General features: G+C 38.3%; 1 protein-coding gene across 6 annotated transcripts in view; it reads right to left on the bottom strand.

Moving 5' to 3' along the window:
• LOC126334860 (zinc finger-containing ubiquitin peptidase 1-like) overlaps positions 1–19,705 on the bottom strand; it is a 334,584-nt gene that overhangs the window by 290,912 nt on the left and 23,967 nt on the right. For 2 of the 6 annotated variants that reach the window (XM_049997545.1, XM_049997542.1), the window contains exon 1: positions 9,500–10,313. The exons of 3 other annotated variants lie outside the window; for them this stretch is intronic. The gene's annotated coding sequence lies outside the window, so the exon portion shown is untranslated. Of the gene's footprint in view, positions 1–9,499; positions 10,314–19,705 lie in introns of those variants that run through there. One more of the 6 variants, XM_049997540.1, reaches the window with a different exon arrangement.

The raw sequence follows: 19,705 nt of genomic DNA, 5'->3' as shown, positions 1-19,705 counted from the left end.
CAATCTCTGTTGATCCCTCCCCCCTCTCCCTGATCATCTCCTCCTCCCTCCTTTCCTTCTCTTTCCTGCCCCTGCCCATCTCCACCCTTCCCTTTCTCTTTCCATCTCCCCTCTTCCTTCTTCTGTCCATCTCCTCCTCCTGCTCTACATCTCTTCCTCCTCTATCCGTGTCCACCTTCTCCCTCCACCTCTCTGTCTGTCCATCTCCACTTCCTCCCCATCTCTCTCCACATTATCACCCCCAGCCCAATTGAAGGTTGGTAGTTCTTACTCCCACTGTAATGAACATGTGTACCAAACTCAACTGAAATTATTCCAGGGGTTTCAGATTTGCCTTCTATCCATGGCTTTGTCCATATATGCACATGTCAAATATATTTCACATGTATTCGACATATTTCACCTATATCTCTATCAAATTTCATGCTGCAGTTTCATTTTCATGCAACATGCTAGTTTTGATGTCATATCTCCTGAACTGTGTGTTGTACAATTAATATTTCTGTAGGCACATTGAGTGACGTATGTGAATACTGTCTGTGAAACTGTTGGGGAAAGAGTTAATAGCTAAGAAGTAATAAACTCAAACATCACACAAGGTGCAGAAGTTCTTCACACATTTCAATGTTTATGACGTCATATTTTGTGAACTATGTGTTGTACAATGACATAATTTTGCAGGTACATTAAGTGGCATATGCACATACTGTCTGCAACATGTAACACGCACACACACCCACGCACGCACACACCCACACACACACACACACACACACACACACACACACACACACACACACACACACACTCTTTCACAGTCATAACATATTATAAGTCACACATTACCAAAAATAAAAGGAGAGAAGAAATGGTATTAGCAAGGTAGAAAATTGTAATTAGATATATTTGAATGTGTGCCTCTAAATATCTGAGGTGACGATACTCCTGTATCCCAACATAAGGCCATCTCAGCAACATGTAACTTGCACATAATAAATAACCTGTAAGATGAAAGCATTACAACATATAAAAATGAAAAATATGAACATTTACATACTCATATTACGAGGGTAAGCCCCAAAGTAGTCTCTCCTATTTTTTTATAAGTACAGAACTCTGTTTGTGTGGCAGTTACTCAGACTGTTATGAAGAGTGCTTCACATACTGTGTGTAAACATGCGCATACCACAGAGGCACTCAGTCTTGGCTTGGCAGCCATTGAGAATGGAGCTCCTTTTGGATGTTACCGCCAAGTGCGAATTGCATGCAGTTATTCAGTTTTTGAATGCAAAGGGCACTGCACCGATTGAAATATATTGCCAATTGACAGAAGTGTATGGTGAGTCGTGCGTGGATGTCACAAATGTTCATAAGTGGTGTAGAGAGTTTGCAGCTGGTTAGAACAAAATTCACGACAAACAAAAGAGTGGGAGACCATCAATTTCTGAGGAGACAGTGTTGAACGTTGAGCAAAGCATGCATGAAGATCAGCGTATCACCCTGGATGATTTCTGCATGTTGGTTCCCGAGGTTTCTCGAAGCACCACTCTCAGAATTTTAATGGAAACATTGAACTACCAGAAGGTGTATGCAAGATGGGTGCCACGCATGGTGACTGAGGACCACATGCAGCAATGAGCTGATGCTTCCCGTGCATTTCTTTGCCGAATTGCAGCCGAACAGAACAACTTCCTGGACTCAATTGTCATGGTGACGAAACCTGGTCATACCACTTTATACCTAAAACCAAGTAATAATCACGCCAGTGTGGCATCCTTCTTTGCCAAAGCCATGGAAATTCAAACAAACACAGTCTGCTGGTAAAGTCATGACAACCATTTTTTGGGATCGGAAAGGGGTATTATTGGTTGACTTTATGCTCACTGGGATCACAATTAACGCTAACAGATACTGTGAGACTCTGAAAAAACTCAAACGGGCAATTCAAAACTGGAGAAGAGGAATGTTGAGCAAGAGCATACACATTCTCCATGATAATGCTCACCCACACATCGCTCGGCAAACCGTTGCTCTCCTGCAACAGTTTCAGTGAAACATAATCAGCCACCCACCCTGTAGTCTGGACTTGGCACCCAGTGACTATCACCTGTTCAGCTCTGACAACGAGGTGAAAGGAGAGGTTCATAACTTTCTGAACAGCATGATGGCGAGCTGGTATGGCATGGGCATGCAAAAACTGCCACAGCGTCTACAAAAATGCATCAACAGAAATGGTGATTATGTCGAAAAATAGCTAAATATTCAAGCTGTAAACTGATGTAAACCAGTGTAGAAATAAACAGGTCTATGTACTTATAAAAAAATAAGAGACCTTACTTTTGGGATTACCTTCATATTTGATGAGAAAGTACACTGCCTGTAACATTTTCACGACCAAACCTTTGAAGTGATTTCGGTGAAATTTGGTACAGAGATAGATTGAATATTAAAGAAGAATATATGCTACCTCGGAAAGTGTGTAGTAAAAGATATCTATTGATTTGAACAATATTATGTAAAATTAGTGAAAAATCTTTACTCTATGGAAAAACTATTTACTCTTTGACTTTTCAACTTTATCATACTTGTGAAAGTGCTTTTATTGGTTGTCAAAGTTTTAATTCATACCTCCATACTAATAACATTAAATATGAAAGTAACTATGTCTGTTACATTTTCGCGACAAAAGCACTGAACCAATTTTGATGAAATTAAGTATGGACATAGCTTGAAACTTGAGAAATAAAATAAGCTTCTTTAAGACTAAAAAGGATCCCTACCCTACTTCAGTAGAACAATGCATAGATTCATGCTTCTCCCTATGCCCCTCTGCACGCATCACTCACTCAGCAGCGATGCTGTGCATGTCACTGTGTTGTGAGTTGTGGCACTTGGGGTGAGCACATGTCACAAGCTTTGCTTATCTGAACATGCAGACACATGAGGGCACCTGATGTTATTGCATATACGACAGCTTACTTGCCATCACTCATCACAGCAAAACTACTGAGATGCACGCACAGCTGTGAGTAATAGTAAGTATAAACATATACCGTTAATAGAGTAACAGACAAATAATTATTTCAATATATTTCCATTGACAGTTGTCAATCAGAGGTTCCCTCACGAACCACGGACCCTGCCGAGGTGGGGTGGACTGCAAGTTAAAATGTTTCAGAGAGCCATAAAGTAGGTGTATCTACTGTGGAGAGGCCAGACTAACCAGTTCTCACTGAAGAGGAGAAACACCCTGTTCAGTATTCCCAGGGATAACTGTCTGGATGATTGACCAATCTGGTCTTGTAACATTAGCCTACATGGCCTTATTGTGCTGGTAGTGTGAATTTCTGAAAGCAAAGGGAAACTACAGCTGTTATATTTCCTGAGGACATGCATCTCTATTGTTTAGCTTAATGATGATTATGGCCTCTTAGGTGAAATATTCTGGAGGTAAAACAGTCACCCATTTAGATCTCCAGATGGAACTACTGGGGAGAATGTCATTAAAAAAAAATAAAAAAAATAGTATTCTACAAGTTGGTGCATGGAATGCTAGATCCATTAATTAGGTAGGTAGGTCCATTAATTGGGTAGGTAGATTAGAGAATTTAAAAATGGAAACAGATAGGTTAAAGTCAGATATAGTATGCATTAGTGAAGTGTGGTGGCAAGAAGAATAGAACATCTTGTTATGTAAGTACAAGCTATATGCATAAAATCACGTAGGGGTAATGCAGGAGTAGGCCTAATAATGAATAAGGGAACAGGAAGGCAGGTGAGTTAATATTAACAGCATAGTGAGTGGATTACTGCATCCAAGTCAGACACGAAGATAACACCCAACACCATAGCACAAGTTTCAATCCCAACTTGCCAGTACATATGATACAAGGATTGAAAGACCGTATGACAAGATAAAAGAAATTATTCAGATTAAGGGATGCAAAAATTAATTGCTACGGGGGACTGGAATTTGAGAGTATGGATAGGAATTAAAAGAAAAATAGTAAGAAAACATGCGTTAGGGAAAAAGAATGAATGAGGAAGCCACCTGGTATAATTTTGCACAGAGCATTGCTAAAACTCGATTTAAGAAAATTGCACACATAGAAAAGAACTAAACAGACATGACTACTCTGCAACTCACACTTAACTGATTGGCAAGGTGATCATTGAACCACCTTCAGATTATTTCTCTACCATTCAACTCTCAAACAATGCACGGGAGAAACAAACAATAAAAACTTTCTGTTTGAGCTCTGCTTTCTTTTATTTTATTATGACTACAAGTTTTTGCTATTTAGGTGGGCGTCTACAAAATATTTTTGCTTTCACAGGAGAAAGTCATGATTGAAATTTTGTGGAAAGCTCCTACTGCAACAAAAAACTCCTTTGTTTAACAATTGGCACACCAATTCACGTATCATATCTGTGATACGCTCTCCCTTACTTCATGATATTATACAAAATGAGCTACCCTCCTTTGAATTTTTTCTGTGTCCTCTGTCAATTTTATCTGGTATGGATCCCATACCACACAGCAATACTTCATATGAGGATAGATAAGCATAATGCACTCAGTAGTTTTTTGTAGATCTGTTATATCTTCTAAGTTTCCTACTAACAAAACACAGTCTTTGGTTTACCTTCCCTGTAACATTTTGTATGTGATCACTCCAATTTAAGTTGTTTGTAATTATAATCACTAGGGATTTAGTTGAATTTGCAGCTCTTAAATTTATATGATTTATTGTGAAGCTGAAATTTAACAGATTTCTTTTTGAACTCAAGTGAATGACCTCACATTTTGCCTTACTGAAAGGCAATTGCCACTTTTTGTATCATACAGATACTGTGAATGAGTCATTTTGCAATTGGTTTTCAACTTCTGAAGAGTTTACATCATAGTCTACAAACAATCTAAGAGGGCTTTTCAGATTGTCTTCTAAGTTGTTCATATAGATAAGGAACAGGAAGGGACTATAACACTTACTTGGGAAGTGCCACATATCATTTCTGTTTTACTCAATGACTTTCCATCAATTACTATAGGTATATTTCTGAAAGGCAATCGTGAACCAGTCGAATAACTCGCACGATACTTGATAAGTAAGCAATCACATTACAAGCTGCCTTTGAAGAATGGTGTCAAAATCCTTCTGGAAACCTAGAAATACAGAATCAATTTGCGATCCCCTGAGGATATCAGTCATTACTTCATGATAAATAGCTAGATGGTTTCAAAAGAATGATATTTTCTGAATCAGTGTATGTGTCAATATATCATTTTCCTTGAGTAATTCATAGTGTTTGAACACAGTTTATGGTCCAAAATCATACTGCACATTGAATCAGTGATATGAATATCTAATCCAGCAGATTACCTCTACTTTCTTTGTTGTGTATTGGTGTGACCTGTGCATCTTTCAATTCTTGAGGTACAGACATTTCTTTGAGTGAGCTGTTGTATATGATTGCTATGAGTGGAGCTATTATATCAACATATTCCAAAAGGGACCTAATTTGCATGCAGTCTGGACCAGAAGACTTGCCTTTATTAAGCAATTTAAGTTGCTTCGCTATGCCAAGGGTATTTATGTCTAAGTTCCTCATTTTGGTGGCTATTCTTGATTCAAATTCTGGAATATTTGTTTCATCTTCCTTGGTGAAGAAATTTCAGAATACCATGTTTCGTAACTCCACTTTAGTGGCACTGTCATCGGTAAAATTGCCACTGCTATGTTGCAGTGTCATGTCGCTGATGTACTTTTCATACAACCAGAATCTCTTAAGATTTTCTGCCAGATTTTGAGAGTTAGTTTCAATGTGGAAAATATTAAAAGCATCTCACATTGACGCCTGCAGTAATTTTCGAACTTTTGTAAATTATCGCCAATCCTGAAGATTTTGTGTTCTTTTAAATCTGACATACTTTTGTCATTGTTTCTGCAACAGTTTTCTGACCTGTTTTGTGTATCATGGGGGATCTGTTCCATCTTTTAATATTCTGTTTAGTATGAAACTCATAACTGCCCTCAGTACTATTTCTGTGAATTTAATCCACATCTGAACTAAGCTTACATCATTAGTTTGGAAGGACTAGAGATTGACTCTTAGGAAGGTACCAAGTGAGATTTTATCTGTGTTTCTTTCAGTGGTTTTGTATGTTACAGTATTCAGATTTTCAACAACAACTTAGTGGTCACTCATATTTGTATCCATCATAGGAGTTGCACTGAAAGGTTTCAGATTGACTGTATAATAAGACAAAAATTTATTTATACTGTAAGAATTGTCCAGAGACAGATGCGGACTCTGCCCATAACCTATCAGTTACAAATTGTAGACTAAAACTGAAGCAATTACAAAAAGCTACAAAATCAGGGCAAAGGGGCCTCAATAAACTGAGAGATGGGAGTTGTAAAAATTGCAAATGGAGCACCGGACAAAACTGACTGAAACAGGATAAAGGAATACAACAGAAGATGAATGATAGACTTAAGAGATGAAACAGTTAAGGTAGTAGACAGTTATATCGTTAAAAAGGCAAGGTCTAGTAGAATTCCCTGAATAAGCCAAGGCATATTGAATTTAACTCTTGAAAGGAAAAAGCATATGAATTCAGAAAATGAAGTAGTAAAAAGGGAATACAAATATCTAAAAATGGAGACTGACAAAAAATGAAGATGGCTTAGCAGGATTGGCTAGAGGACAAACGACAGCTGCAGAAGCATGCATGGCCAGGGAAAGATAGATGTCACCTATAGGAAAATTTAAGAGACCTTTCAGGAAAAGAGAAGCAGCTGCATGCATATCAAGAGATCAGATGGCAAACCAGTACTGAGCAAAGAGAAAGCTGAAAAGTGGAAGAAATACGTAGACGAGCTATATGAGGGAAATAATCTTGAAGGAAATATCATAGAAAAAGAAGTATAGTTAAACAAGATGTGAGATAGAATACAGTGAGAACTAGACTGACCACAGGAAGAGCTTAGTAGAAATAAGGCTCCCAGAGTTGATGATATTCCCTCAGAATTATTGAGGTCTGTGGGAGACCTAGCCAAAATCAGAGGGGCAAAGTAACCTCAGGCTTCAAAAAGAATGTAATAATTCAATTTCCACAGCAGTCAGATGCTCATAGGTGTCAATACTAATGAACTATCAATTTAACAATAGGGGAAAATCAGGGATTACGTAAAATAAGAGAAAGGCAACCACTCTCCTATAGTGTGCATGGAGCACAGAAACACGTAACAGAAACAGCATTCACACTATCTTTTGAGCACTAGCTTGTCTTTCAGCAATGACACACACATTCAGACACACAACCGTGCAGGCACCCCAAACGCACACTTTAGTGGCCATGACATGACTGGCTGTGATAACAGGAATGAGTGTGTGGAAGACCTAGGCATGAATATAGAAAGCAGATTCGAATGAATGTACATTACAGTAGTTATTCAGAGACGAAAATGCGTGCATAGGACGCACTAGTGTAGAGAGCTGCATGAAACCAGTGTTTAGACTGAAGACCACAACAATTAAACAACAACAATCTGTAGTTGTATGTACCAAGAGTTATTATCCATACAACCGCATTTATGAAAGAAGTAATTTTCAAAAGAAAGAGAAAAAGGGGGTAGCAGATGGGAACAAACATGCCCAGGTTTTCACTGTTGCTCCACCTGAATCAAAATCTGATGTTAGCAATATCACAATCAATATGAGAAAATAAGTTCACCCAGAATAGGTCAATTGGAAATGGCTGAAAGAATATTAAAAATGGAGCTACTAATAAACTGATTGTAGAACACCCACAATTTGATGACAGTCAGTAATAGTGCTAAAATTTTGAAAAAGACTTGCATTCTCTTTATGGAATTTCCAGTAAACATTAACAAAAACAAGCCATAAAAAGCAAAAAAAATATCATAAAATTTCAACCTAAGCATTAATAGTAACATGATCGTTCACACTTTTTCGCTTGTGAGCCTAAAACAAAAAGTCTGTTGCATCCGAAGTTGAGCTAAGAGTTTGGAATGCACTGAAATCAATAAGGAATTAACTCAGCCAACATTTTTAAGTACACATGACAGGTCATGAATTGTCGTAAGCAGAACAAAGACTGCAGTTCTTTATGTAATTAAAGACTTTGTTTGTAATTACACTTAACAATTATTTATTTCTGTCTGTAAATAAATGATTTTTTCAATGTTTATACTAGTAAAAGAATAGCTCGCTTTATTAACATCATTAACACAAGCAATGTATAAAAAAGTTAAGGCAAATAATTTAAGGTAGTAACATAGTTGATGTTATTTAACAGAACTATTTAAAGTACCTGAAAAAGGACACACTTACTTTAGAATAACGAATTCCAGACAAGTAACTACTAAAATGGCAAAATACTGTAGTATAAGAAGTAAACAATAATACTGCATAGAATGATGTTTCGTTTAACTTCACACTACTATCAACTTTGTGATCTATTTGTATTCCTTTCTACAGCAAAATGGCACACAGAAACTAAAAGCTGGCAAGGCAAAGGAAATACAGGCATGTAACACAACAAGACAATGCTTTAATGTGTAAAATAATTACTATACAAACGTCAGTAAAAAATAAAACAAATCAAATAAAAACTGCTTATCACTGTTAATTCAACAGTTTCATCAACAGAATTGGATGAATGGGGATTTGCTGCGAAGGGTGAGAGGCAAAGTAGGTAAAGACATTTGGATGGCGCAAATTACTGTTGCCTCTCTGTAACGTGTACACGTAAATTTTCGCCGTGTGTTACATATTGACAATAATGTGTCAGCATTATTATATAATGTATCACTTCACTGGTTGCTCATTTCTTTGGGAGTTCTGGGAAAAGGGTGGTTTCACAGAAAATCTTTTAAAATGTCGACTCACAAGAAAAATGTGTGTGTGTGTGTGTATGTTCAGTGAAAAACAAAACTGATTTATAAACCATACGGCATTTGTGATATGGCAATAATACTAGTCACCGGTACGTTTGCTCAACACAAATTGTCACAAAAACCATTACTGGTTTAATTAAACATAAGGGATATTTATTAAAACACGCCCTACCATGTATTCTCAAATAAAAATAAAACTTCAACAATGTTTGTGATTGTACGGCAAAGACATATCTTCCGAAATTTGTACTGACGGCACTGCTACAAAACCATTTTCAATAAAGGTTTCTGACAGCCACTGTCTGAACATGACAATCTGCTGACAATTCTGCATACAAACAATTATCTTAAACATTATCCACCGCGAAAAATTTAATTTTTTATAGTTTGTTACCATTATATAACACTGTCAGAATGTCGAAATCATTAAATAGACTATTAAGGATACAGCGGGATCGAAATTGTGATTTCAGTTTTGCATGCGCTGTATGCTCAAACAATTTGGGAGCTGGTTTTTCGTCTTACAGTTACTTCAACATGCAAAGCTTGGTTCATAAAAAGTTGTGCTTTACCTCTTTGATTACCCTCACTGAGCCATTAATAGCTCAGACATGCCTGCCGCTCAATGCGTCAGCGCGACACGCTGTTCAGGGAGTCCATAACCCGACTTTGTTTTCGCGCTTCGTGTTCACGAATGCGACGGGAGGATGCGCCACACGTGAAATGACGGACGAACAGAGTAAGCGCACAAGAGCAGTCCTTTCTCGCGACAGGCAGTTGTAAGTGATCGCCGAAATACATGCTCTGTCCCCGTTACCTAACACACAGCGGCGACAACGAACTGGCAAGCCGATACTGCACTCGGCGGGCAGCTGTGTCCGAAATCAATAGGACCAGCGCCACGCCGACGCCGACCAGTTTCATTCACAGATGAGAGCCATCAGCCCAGGGCACGACCAATGCGTCGCGATTCTTGCACTCAGTAAGAGCTCCCGCGCGATAGAAACACAAGAAGATAGCAGTTAGGGGAATCCCACACTGTTCATCGACCTTGTGATCCAACAATTTTGTTAAGTAATCGATTATGTAAGAAACATACCACTGACATTCACTCTATTCGTATTTGGCATGGGATTATACTACTACAGAAAAATAATACTATTTCCAGAGTATGCAATGACTTTTGTTACATACATCGCGCTGCTAATGGCTTAACTGTGAAGAGACACGTCTTACATAAAGGGTTGATGGTGAACCTATTACTCGGATAGAAACAAATGAAAGAGCGTCAGAACAAGGATCTTATTTGCAATTGTAATCTCTTGCAAAAATGTTTGAGGAATCACTACTCCGGCGTTAGCATTGATATCACCTTTGTCAAACTATAGTGGCCGTTTGACAAAAAGTAGCAATATTGTAAGTAGCTTTAACCAGTTTTCCAAAATGTATTGCTGCTCTTTGTGTACTTCAGTAGAACATTAACTCTTCTTGTTCCTCTAATAGAAAATTGCGTTTAGGGCTATGTATAGCGATATTTACCCACGATAATAACTCTCAGAACATCCATTCAGTGTCGGCATGCTCTCACTGTAAACATGTTTACATAAGAAGGTCTGAAAAACCCGCTGAGTGCTGTAGCTTTGCAGAGAAAGTAGAAATGCCAGATAATATGGTATCATAACTATACCTCACACACCCTTTTGGAAAGGTAGAAAGAAACGACACTGAACAGTGTGAAAACTGGGATAGAGCCATTGAACGAAATTTTGCGGTAAGGTTTGTTATATTGTCAGTATTTGTGATCTACACATTTCAATTAACCAGTTTTTTAAATCCAAAACTAAACCAGCTCATGTAATTTAAATGTTGGGCTCCTATCAAACATCCTGCATTTTTCCTTTGTTATGGTTACCCTTAGATACAATGTTGAAAAACACTATAAGATTATACATAACATCACTCCTCAAATGTAACCACAGCCCACAACAAATTAGTCCACCTTCTCTTTTCATGTTAAGAAAGGACAGAAGAGATACACAGTAGTGTCTGTAAGACAACTGAACATGAAAAGTGACACATCAAAACATAATCACAAAATATATTTGTTGGTATAATCAATACAAAGGTTGGTTTGAACATAGCACTTTACTAGGTGTAGTCTTGTTGGAGACTGTGTACACTTGTCTTCATCCAAACCTTGAACTGAGTTATCCAGCCTATTACAAAGGAACCCACAATTTAAAGTGTGCACCAAAGCACAGTGCAGTTGGCATGTTTCATATGTAAGTCCGAAAATAGAGTACCAAAGATAAAAGAAGTAACAGATGACAGAAAAAAATTCCAGGGCCGGCTGACGATTGAACTACAGAGGTTTGGATTTTGCAGTCTGACACACAAACATTCTGAAATTTCTATCACTAATTTTAATTAATCACTCTAACAATCATCTAGATTCAATCCTAACAAACTGAAAGACCCTGTGTCAAAGGTTTGCCCCTGAAACTGCAATTTGCCACCTCTCTGACCTCTATAAAAGGACTACACAGTTTATTCCTCAAGATACTGCTAGTCTTTTGACATGACATGAGAACACTTGAATCAGCAGATTTGTGGATCAGGCTGATGATGAAGTCCACCAATTCTGAGGTACTTATATCAAAGTTCAACCACAGTCTACAAAAGGTATCAATATAACCTAACCTTGCTGATCATCACCTTACAGACATTTAGGTACATAACTGCATCTAAAAATGTAAATTTTATCCATAATGGATGCAGCTGAACTCCGTGAATGTTTACCTCTTTTTCATTTTTCAAGTGCTTCACAGCTTCAGCTGCATCATGGGCGTTGTAATGAACAAACCTAATCCTTTCAGACAACTTTCATTGTCTTATCTCTTGGACGGCATATCAAATGTGTCAAAGAATCTCCCTGTAGCCTGTTGAAGTTATTTTCTTTCGTCTTTGCAAGAACTCCACTGGGAGTAAATTGACAGACGCAAGTGGAAGGTGTCATCACCTCCCCAGTGTTTAGGTGAACTTGTCTCCGATTTTCTTTTGTTTGGCATATTTGAATGATGCACCAGTGCTGATTGTATTTGAGATTCACGTGTTTCATAATAAACTGCAGTCTCATAACAGTGGAGGTGAGAAATTTCAAACTTGTCTCCTATCAGCTTAGGAAATCCAGAGTTCCATCCATTTTGTATTATGAACATTGGTCAACTGTTTGGGAAGGCAGAGTGCTTTTCTCCTGTGAATTATCTGTAACCATATCAAAATTTGAGAGAAGCAATTGTATACATGTGTCTGTCATAAGATATCTTCGTGCATAAATTTTTTGATCTGGCTTTTGTTCAAAGCCCACTGCAATTTGTCATACAAGGTGTTTTTTTCCCCACCATTTCCTTACAGGGGATTTATTCACTGTGTTTTCACTGTACACATTTCATTTGACTGCAGATTTCTACAGGCCAATATCTGATGTACTCAAAACTCAAATATAGTTGCACATTTCATAGGATGGATCCGATTTCCTATTAAGATCGCCATTTTAAACAACTCCAGTAAAACAAAAGTACCCACACAATGAAACTCAACTCAAGAGTGAGACAAGGAGAAAAGCTAACCAGCAAGCAGATAGTCATCATGTTGCAGTGGTGTGGTCTGATGGTCTGCACATGGCGAAGACTGCAATAATTATGCGTAACTTTCTGTATGATCTTTGTACATCAATGTTTTCCAATATTAAAGGAATCATCATCAGCTAAGTTATCCATTTTACAATCATCTACTTGCTGAGTCATCCCACAAGCAATAGGGATGATGTGACTTGTTCACAGACCACCGTTTTCTTCATTACGAGCTGTCAGATCCACTAAGTTCATTATCCAGCCACCTGATAAATTATAAACATGCAATGCAGTTGGATAGTACACATTCCAACTTTACCACGACTTAAACCTCCTTCCTATGTAATGTAGCAAGCCGATAATTTTTTCCTAATAATTTAATATTGTTGCTCTTTTATGGGGCATTACTGGCTATTCTTGGTGGATTTTTATAACACACACAGTTGCACAAATGTGAAAAAATCTGCCTTTAGTTGGAAATAATATAGGTTTTGAGTTCTTTAATTATGTCAGCTGACTTCAGTCACAGCTTAACCGTTTACCATATTTTCAAATTGACGTCAGTGAATCTAACACTAGTTCTGGTACTCCCCTGCAATTTCTGTAATACCATACTCAGCGTTATCTGTAACAGTGGTTGTCAAACTGTGGCCTATTGGCCACATGCCGTTTGAATCAAATATTTGTGTAGCCCTATTTTGTAATGATATGCATCTAGCAACTAACAGCCAAGCCCAAAAATGTTGACTAACATTAAGATCTCCTTAAAGAGTGTAGTTTTCCTGCTCAGTAATAAACAAAAATACTTACAGAGACAGTAACATTTAATGATTGCTTAATTTTAACTGCATTGATGAATCGACTGTGAGCTAAGTAAAGTTGGCCACCTTCCCTAGGGGGAAAAGCACAAGTTGTGTGACCAATGCAGGGGTACAGGATGTGAGAAAGGTAATCTTCTATTGTTTCTCTTCCAGTATTGTCAGCTCAAGGGCATTTGCAATTTGTACCAATCAGCTGCTGTGATACTATTTTTGCACAGAAGTAACATCTGCCAGTGTATGTGCATTACATAGATGGTCATCTCGTAATTCGATACTTGTCTGTGGCAATGAATATTAATTTTGGCTGTTTTAATACAATGCAGTGAGCAAAAGAAACATGACAGCCAAAATATTTAATAAGCAGTTTTGATCACGTCTCATATCACTTACAGTCAGTCAGGGTAACTTTCTACCACTCAGAGTATCTTCGCACCACTTACTACTTTTTGTTTCAAATGACTGGTGTTTCACCTACTTGCATTATTTTGTACTCAAAGAAACAGTTTTACTATCTCTGTGATTTCTAGTTCATATTTTAATTTTCTTATCAAGTTACTGCAAACTCTTAGGTTTCTGATTATCCTTTAATTGCACTGGCTGTGAAGACAGCTTCTGAGAATAGTGACTGAAATTGAACAAATATCTTGTTACAAATACAAATCATGTTAAACCAAAGTAAAACTATATTGCTGAATTAACACATCATTTTTGCTCCTTATTAAGCTTGATTTCCTTTTGACAGGTCTAAAGTTGGTCAGGGAATTATATACAGAAAAAATGAAAATGTTTGAAGACTGGCTTAAAGTTCTACATCTACAGCTATACTCTGCAAATCACCTTGAAGTGCATGGCAGAGAGTACAGCCCATCTTACCAGTTATTAGAGTTTCTTCCTGTTCCATTCACGTATAGAGTGCAGGAAGAATGATTGTCAGAATGCTTCTGTGCATGCAGTAGCTATTCTAATCTTATCTTCGCGATCCCTATGCGAGTGACACACAGTGGGTTGTGGTATATTCTTAGAGTAATCATTTAAAGCCAGTTCTTGAAATTTTGTTAATAGACTTTGTCAGGATAGTTTATGTCTATCTTCAAGAGTACTCCAGGTCATTTCCTTCAGTATCTCTGTGAAAATTCTCCCATAGATTAAACAAACCTGTGACCATTCATGTTGCTCTTTCTGTATACTTCAACATCCCCTGTCCTATCTGGTACGGGTCCCAAATACTTGAGCAATATTCTAGAACTGGTCACACAGATGATTTCGATCACATGAATAATTTGTAAGCAAATCTCCTTTGTAGATTGATTGCCCTTCCCCAGTATTGTACCAATAAACTGAACTCTACCATCTGCTTTACCCACAACTAACCTATGTTTTCATTCCATTTCATATCCCTACCAAGTGTTACACCTTGGAATTTGCAAGAGTTGGCTGATTCCAGCAGTGACTCAGTGATATTATAGTACTAACATACTACGTTTTTTTTTCGTTTTTTTGTTTTGTGGAGTGCAAAATTTTACACTGCTGAACATATAGAGCAAACTGCCAATTTCTGCACCATTTTGAAGTCATATCAAGAACTGACAATATTTCTGCAGCTTCTTTCAGAGAGTACTTCAGCATAAATAACTGCCATCATCTGCAAAAAGCCTGATTTTACTATTAATATTGTCTGTTAAGGTCATTAATATACAACATGAACAGCAAGGGCCCAAGACACGTCCCTGGGGCGCACCCAAAGTTACTTTTACATCTGATTGTCCATGCACTCTTCCCTTCCAAAAAGTTCTTAATCCAGTCACAAATTTTACATGATACCCCATATGATAATACTTTTAACAATGAACATAAAGCATGGTACTGAGTCAAATGCTTTTTGGAAACCAAGAAAGACAGCATCTACCTTATTACTTTGATCCAAAGCTTTCAGTATGTCATGTGAGAAAGGTGTGCATTGGGTTTCACAAGGTCAACGTTTTTGAAATCCATGCTAGTTGGCATTGAGGAGCTCGTTCTGGTCAAGATCTCATTATGTTCGAGGTCAGAATATGTTCTAAGGTTCTACAACAAATCGATGTCAAGGATATTTGACAGTAGTTTTGTGGATCACTTCTTCTGCCCTTCTTGTAGACGAGTGTGACCTGTGTCTTTTTCCAAGAAATGGTACAGATTTTTGTTCGAGGGATGTACTATAGATTGTAGCTAGAAGAGCGGCTAATTCAGCTGCAAATTCAAAATAAAATCTGACGAGGATTCCATCAGGGCCTGGAGCTTTGTTCAATTTTAACCATTTCAGCTGTTTCTCAACACCACTGACACTACTTATTTCATTCATCTTTTTTCAGTCATACAAGTCTTAAATTGGGGCGATTCTCCAGGGTTTTCCTTTGCAAAGGAATATTTGAAAATGGAGTTAAGCATTTCAGCTTTCGCTTTGTTACCCTCAGTTTCAATTATTGTCTCACTCACTATGGGCTGGACACTAACTTTAGTGCCACTAACAGTGTTTACATACAACCACAATTTCATTGGGTTCTGCAAAAGATCACTTGACAATATTCTGCTTACGGTAATCATTGAAGACATCATACATTGCTCTCTTGGCAGCCAAAAATGTTTCATTCCGCATCTCTCTATCTATAGCCCTACACTTTGTTTTACACCTGTTGTTGTTGTTGTTGTTGTCTTCAGTCCTGAGACTGGTTTGATGCAGCTCTCCATCCTACTCTATCTTGTGCAAGCTTCTTCATCTCCCAGTACCTATTGCAACCTACATCCTTCTGAATCTACTTAGTGTAGTCATCTCTTGGTCTCCCTCTACAATTTTTACCCTCCACGCTGCCCTCTAATACTAAATTGGTGATCCCTTGATGCCTCAGAACATGTCCTACCAACCGATCCCTTCTTCTGGTCAAGTTGTGCCACAAACTTCTCTTCTCCCCAATCCTATTCAATACTTCCTCATTAGTTATGTGATCTACCCATCTAATCTTCAGCATTCTTCTGTAGCACCACATTTCAAAAGCTTCTATTCCCTTCTTGTCCAAACTAGTTATCGTCCATGTTTCACTTCCATACATGGCTACACTCCATACAAATACTTTCAGAAATGACTTCCTGACACTTAAATCTATACTCGATGTTAATAAATTTCTCTAAATGCTTTCCTTGCCATTGCCAGTCTACATTTTATATCCTGTCTACTTCGAACATCATCAGTTATTTTGCTCCACAAATAGCACACCTCCTTTACTACTTTAAGTGTCTCATTTCCTAATCTAATGCCCTCAGCATCACCCGACTTTATTCGACTACATTCCATTATCCTCATTTTGCTTTTGTTGATGTTCATCTTATATCCTCCTTTCAAGACACTATCCATTCTGTTCAACTGCTCTTCCAAGTCCTTTGCTGTCTCTGACAGAATTAGATGTCATCGGCGAACCTCAACATTTTTATTTCCTCTCCATGGATTTTAATACCTACTCCGAATTTTTCTTTTGTTTCCTTCACTGCTTGCTCAATATACAGATTGAATAACATCGGGGAGAGACTACAACCCTGTCTGACTCCCTTCCCAACCACTGCTTCCCTTTGATGTCCATCGACTCTTATAACTGCCATCTGGTTCCTGTACGAATTGTAAATAGCCTTAATCTAGCTTCTAAGATAAGTCGTAGGGACAGTATTGCCTCACGTGTTCCAACATTTCTACGGAATCCAAACTGATCTTCCCCGAGGTCGGTTTCTACTAATTTTTCCATTCTTCTGTAAAGAATTCGCGTTATTATTTTGCAGCTGTGACTTATTAAACTGATAGTTCGGTAATTTTCACATCTGTCAACATCTGCTTTCTTTGGGATTGGAATTATTATATTCTTCTTGAAGTCTGAGGGTATTTCGCCTGTCTCATACATCTTGCTCACCAGATGGTAGAGTTTTGTCAGGACTGGCTCTCCCAAGGCCGTCAGTAGTTCCAATGGAATGTTGTCTACTCCGGGGGCCTTGTTTCGACTCAGGTCTTTCAGTGCTCTGTCAAACTCTTCACGCAGTATCGTATCTCCTATTTCATCTTCATCTACATCCTCTTCCATTTCCATTATATTGTCTTCAAGTACATCGCCCTTGTATAGACCCTCTATATACTCCTTCCACCTTTCTGATTTCCCTTCTTTGCTTAGAACTGGGTTTCCATCTGAGCTCTTGATGTTCATACAAGTGGTTCTCTTATCTCCAAAGGTCTATTTAATTTTCCTGTAGGCAGTACTTCTCTTACCCGTAGTGAGGTAAGCCTCTACATCCTTACATTATCCTCTAGCCATCCCTGCTTAGCCATTTTGCACTTCCTGTCGATCTCATTTTTGAGACGTCTGTATTCCTTTTTGCCTGCTTCATTTACTGCGTTTTTATATTTTCTCCTTTCATCAATTAAATTCAATATTTCTTCTGTTACCCAAGGATTTCTATTAGCCTTCGTCTTTTTACCTACTTGATCCTCTGCTGCCTTCACTACTTCATCCCTCAAAGCTACCCATTCTTCTTCTATCATATTTCTTTCCCCCATTCCTGTCAATTGCTCCCTTATTCTCTCCCTGAAACTCTGTACAACCTCTGGTTCTTTTAGTTTATCCAGGTCCCATCTCCTTAAATTCCCACCTTTTTGCAGTTTCTTTAGTTTTAATCTACAGGTCATAACCAATAGATTATGGTCAGAGTCCACATCTGCCCCTGGAAATGTCTTACAATTTAATCATACAGTAAAGCTGCATGCCCTCGGGAAAGATTACGGCCGTAGTTTCCCCTTGCTCTCAGCCGTTCGCAGTACCAGCACAGCAAGGCCGTTTTGGTTATTGTTACAAGGCCAGATCAGTCAATCATCCAGACTGTTGCCCCTGCAACTACTGAAAAGGCTGCTGCCCCTCTTCAGGTACCACACGTTTGTCTGGCCTCTCAACAGATACCCCTCCGTTGTGGTTGCACCTACGGTACGGCTATCTGCATCGCTGAGGCACGCAAGCCTCCCCACCAACAGCAAGGTCCATGGTTCATGGGGTACACCTATTATGCAGTAATCTCTGTTTCTTCAGAAGTGCCTTTACAGTAACTGTAAACCATGGAGGTTCCATCCCATTATGAACTGTTCTACAGGGTACATATCTCTCCAGTGCACAGTCAACTATTCTTTTAAACTTGAGCCAGAGTTCCTCTACATGCCACTTGAGCCAGAGTTCCTCTACATGCCCTGTGCTGGAAGTTTCAAGTTCCTCACTGATATATGACATTATCAATTTTTTATCTACGTTACTGAACAGGAATATATCTTTCTGCTTGTTTTAGTTGTACTTTGGTAACCATTGTTGCCACAACCACATCACGGTCACTGATACTGGTTTCGATGTGGACATCCTCATTTGTTGCCATTAGATCCATTACATTTCACTCATGAGTGGGGTTCCTAACTATCTGTTGTAGGTAGCTTTCAGACAAGCCATTTATTAAAGTTTCACAGGGTGTCTTTATCACACCCACCACTAACAAAACTGCAATTTTCCCAGTTAATTGTTGGACGATTAAAATCTCCACAATGATTACAGAAGGATTGGGGAAATAATTTACAAGTAAGTTGAAGTTTTCTCTTGAAGTTGTTGGTTACATCAGGAGATGAGTCTGGTGGGTGACAGAAGGATCCAACTACCATTTTATGCTCACCACTAATACTGAACCTTGCCCAAAGAATCTCACACTCAGCTTCAATTTCTATCTGGTGTATTTGAGTTTCATGTCTACTGCAACAAATACACCACATCCGTTTCTGATTTGCCTGTCTTTTCATATTCATTTAAAGTTTCTCCTTAAATCTCATTGCTATTTATTTCAGGTTTCAACCAGCTTTGTGTACCTAGTGTTATGTGAGCCCGACTGCTTTCCATGAGCGCTTCAAACTCTTGACACTTAGTTGTGAATGCTTCGGCAGTTTACCATTAGGATTTTAATACTCTCACCTGTGGGATGCATTTCTTTCGATCTTACACTGATACTTCTGGGTTTCCTACAGCTATTGTTATATGGACATACTGATTTCAGTAGGTTACCAGTTATTAACAAGATCGGTACATGTGCGGCCCGAGGTTCCGTCCCAAAATGTCCATACTGGTCCTTCAGCAAAAAAAGTTTTATGGCTACTGGTCTATAATATCAAAAACAAGAAAATTTTAATACTTTAATAGTTCCATTGCACCTTTATACATGCTACAAAGCTTAAGGGTAAGGGTGGGGGAGATGCTCCAGTGTACCTATATATGTTGCTGCAAAGTCTAAACAA

This window comes from Schistocerca gregaria, chromosome 2 (assembly GCF_023897955.1).
Source record: "Schistocerca gregaria isolate iqSchGreg1 chromosome 2, iqSchGreg1.2, whole genome shotgun sequence".
NCBI lineage: Eukaryota > Metazoa > Arthropoda > Insecta > Orthoptera > Acrididae > Schistocerca > Schistocerca gregaria.
Note: the sequence above shows the minus strand (reverse complement) of the source record. Positions and strands in the feature narration are given on the sequence as shown.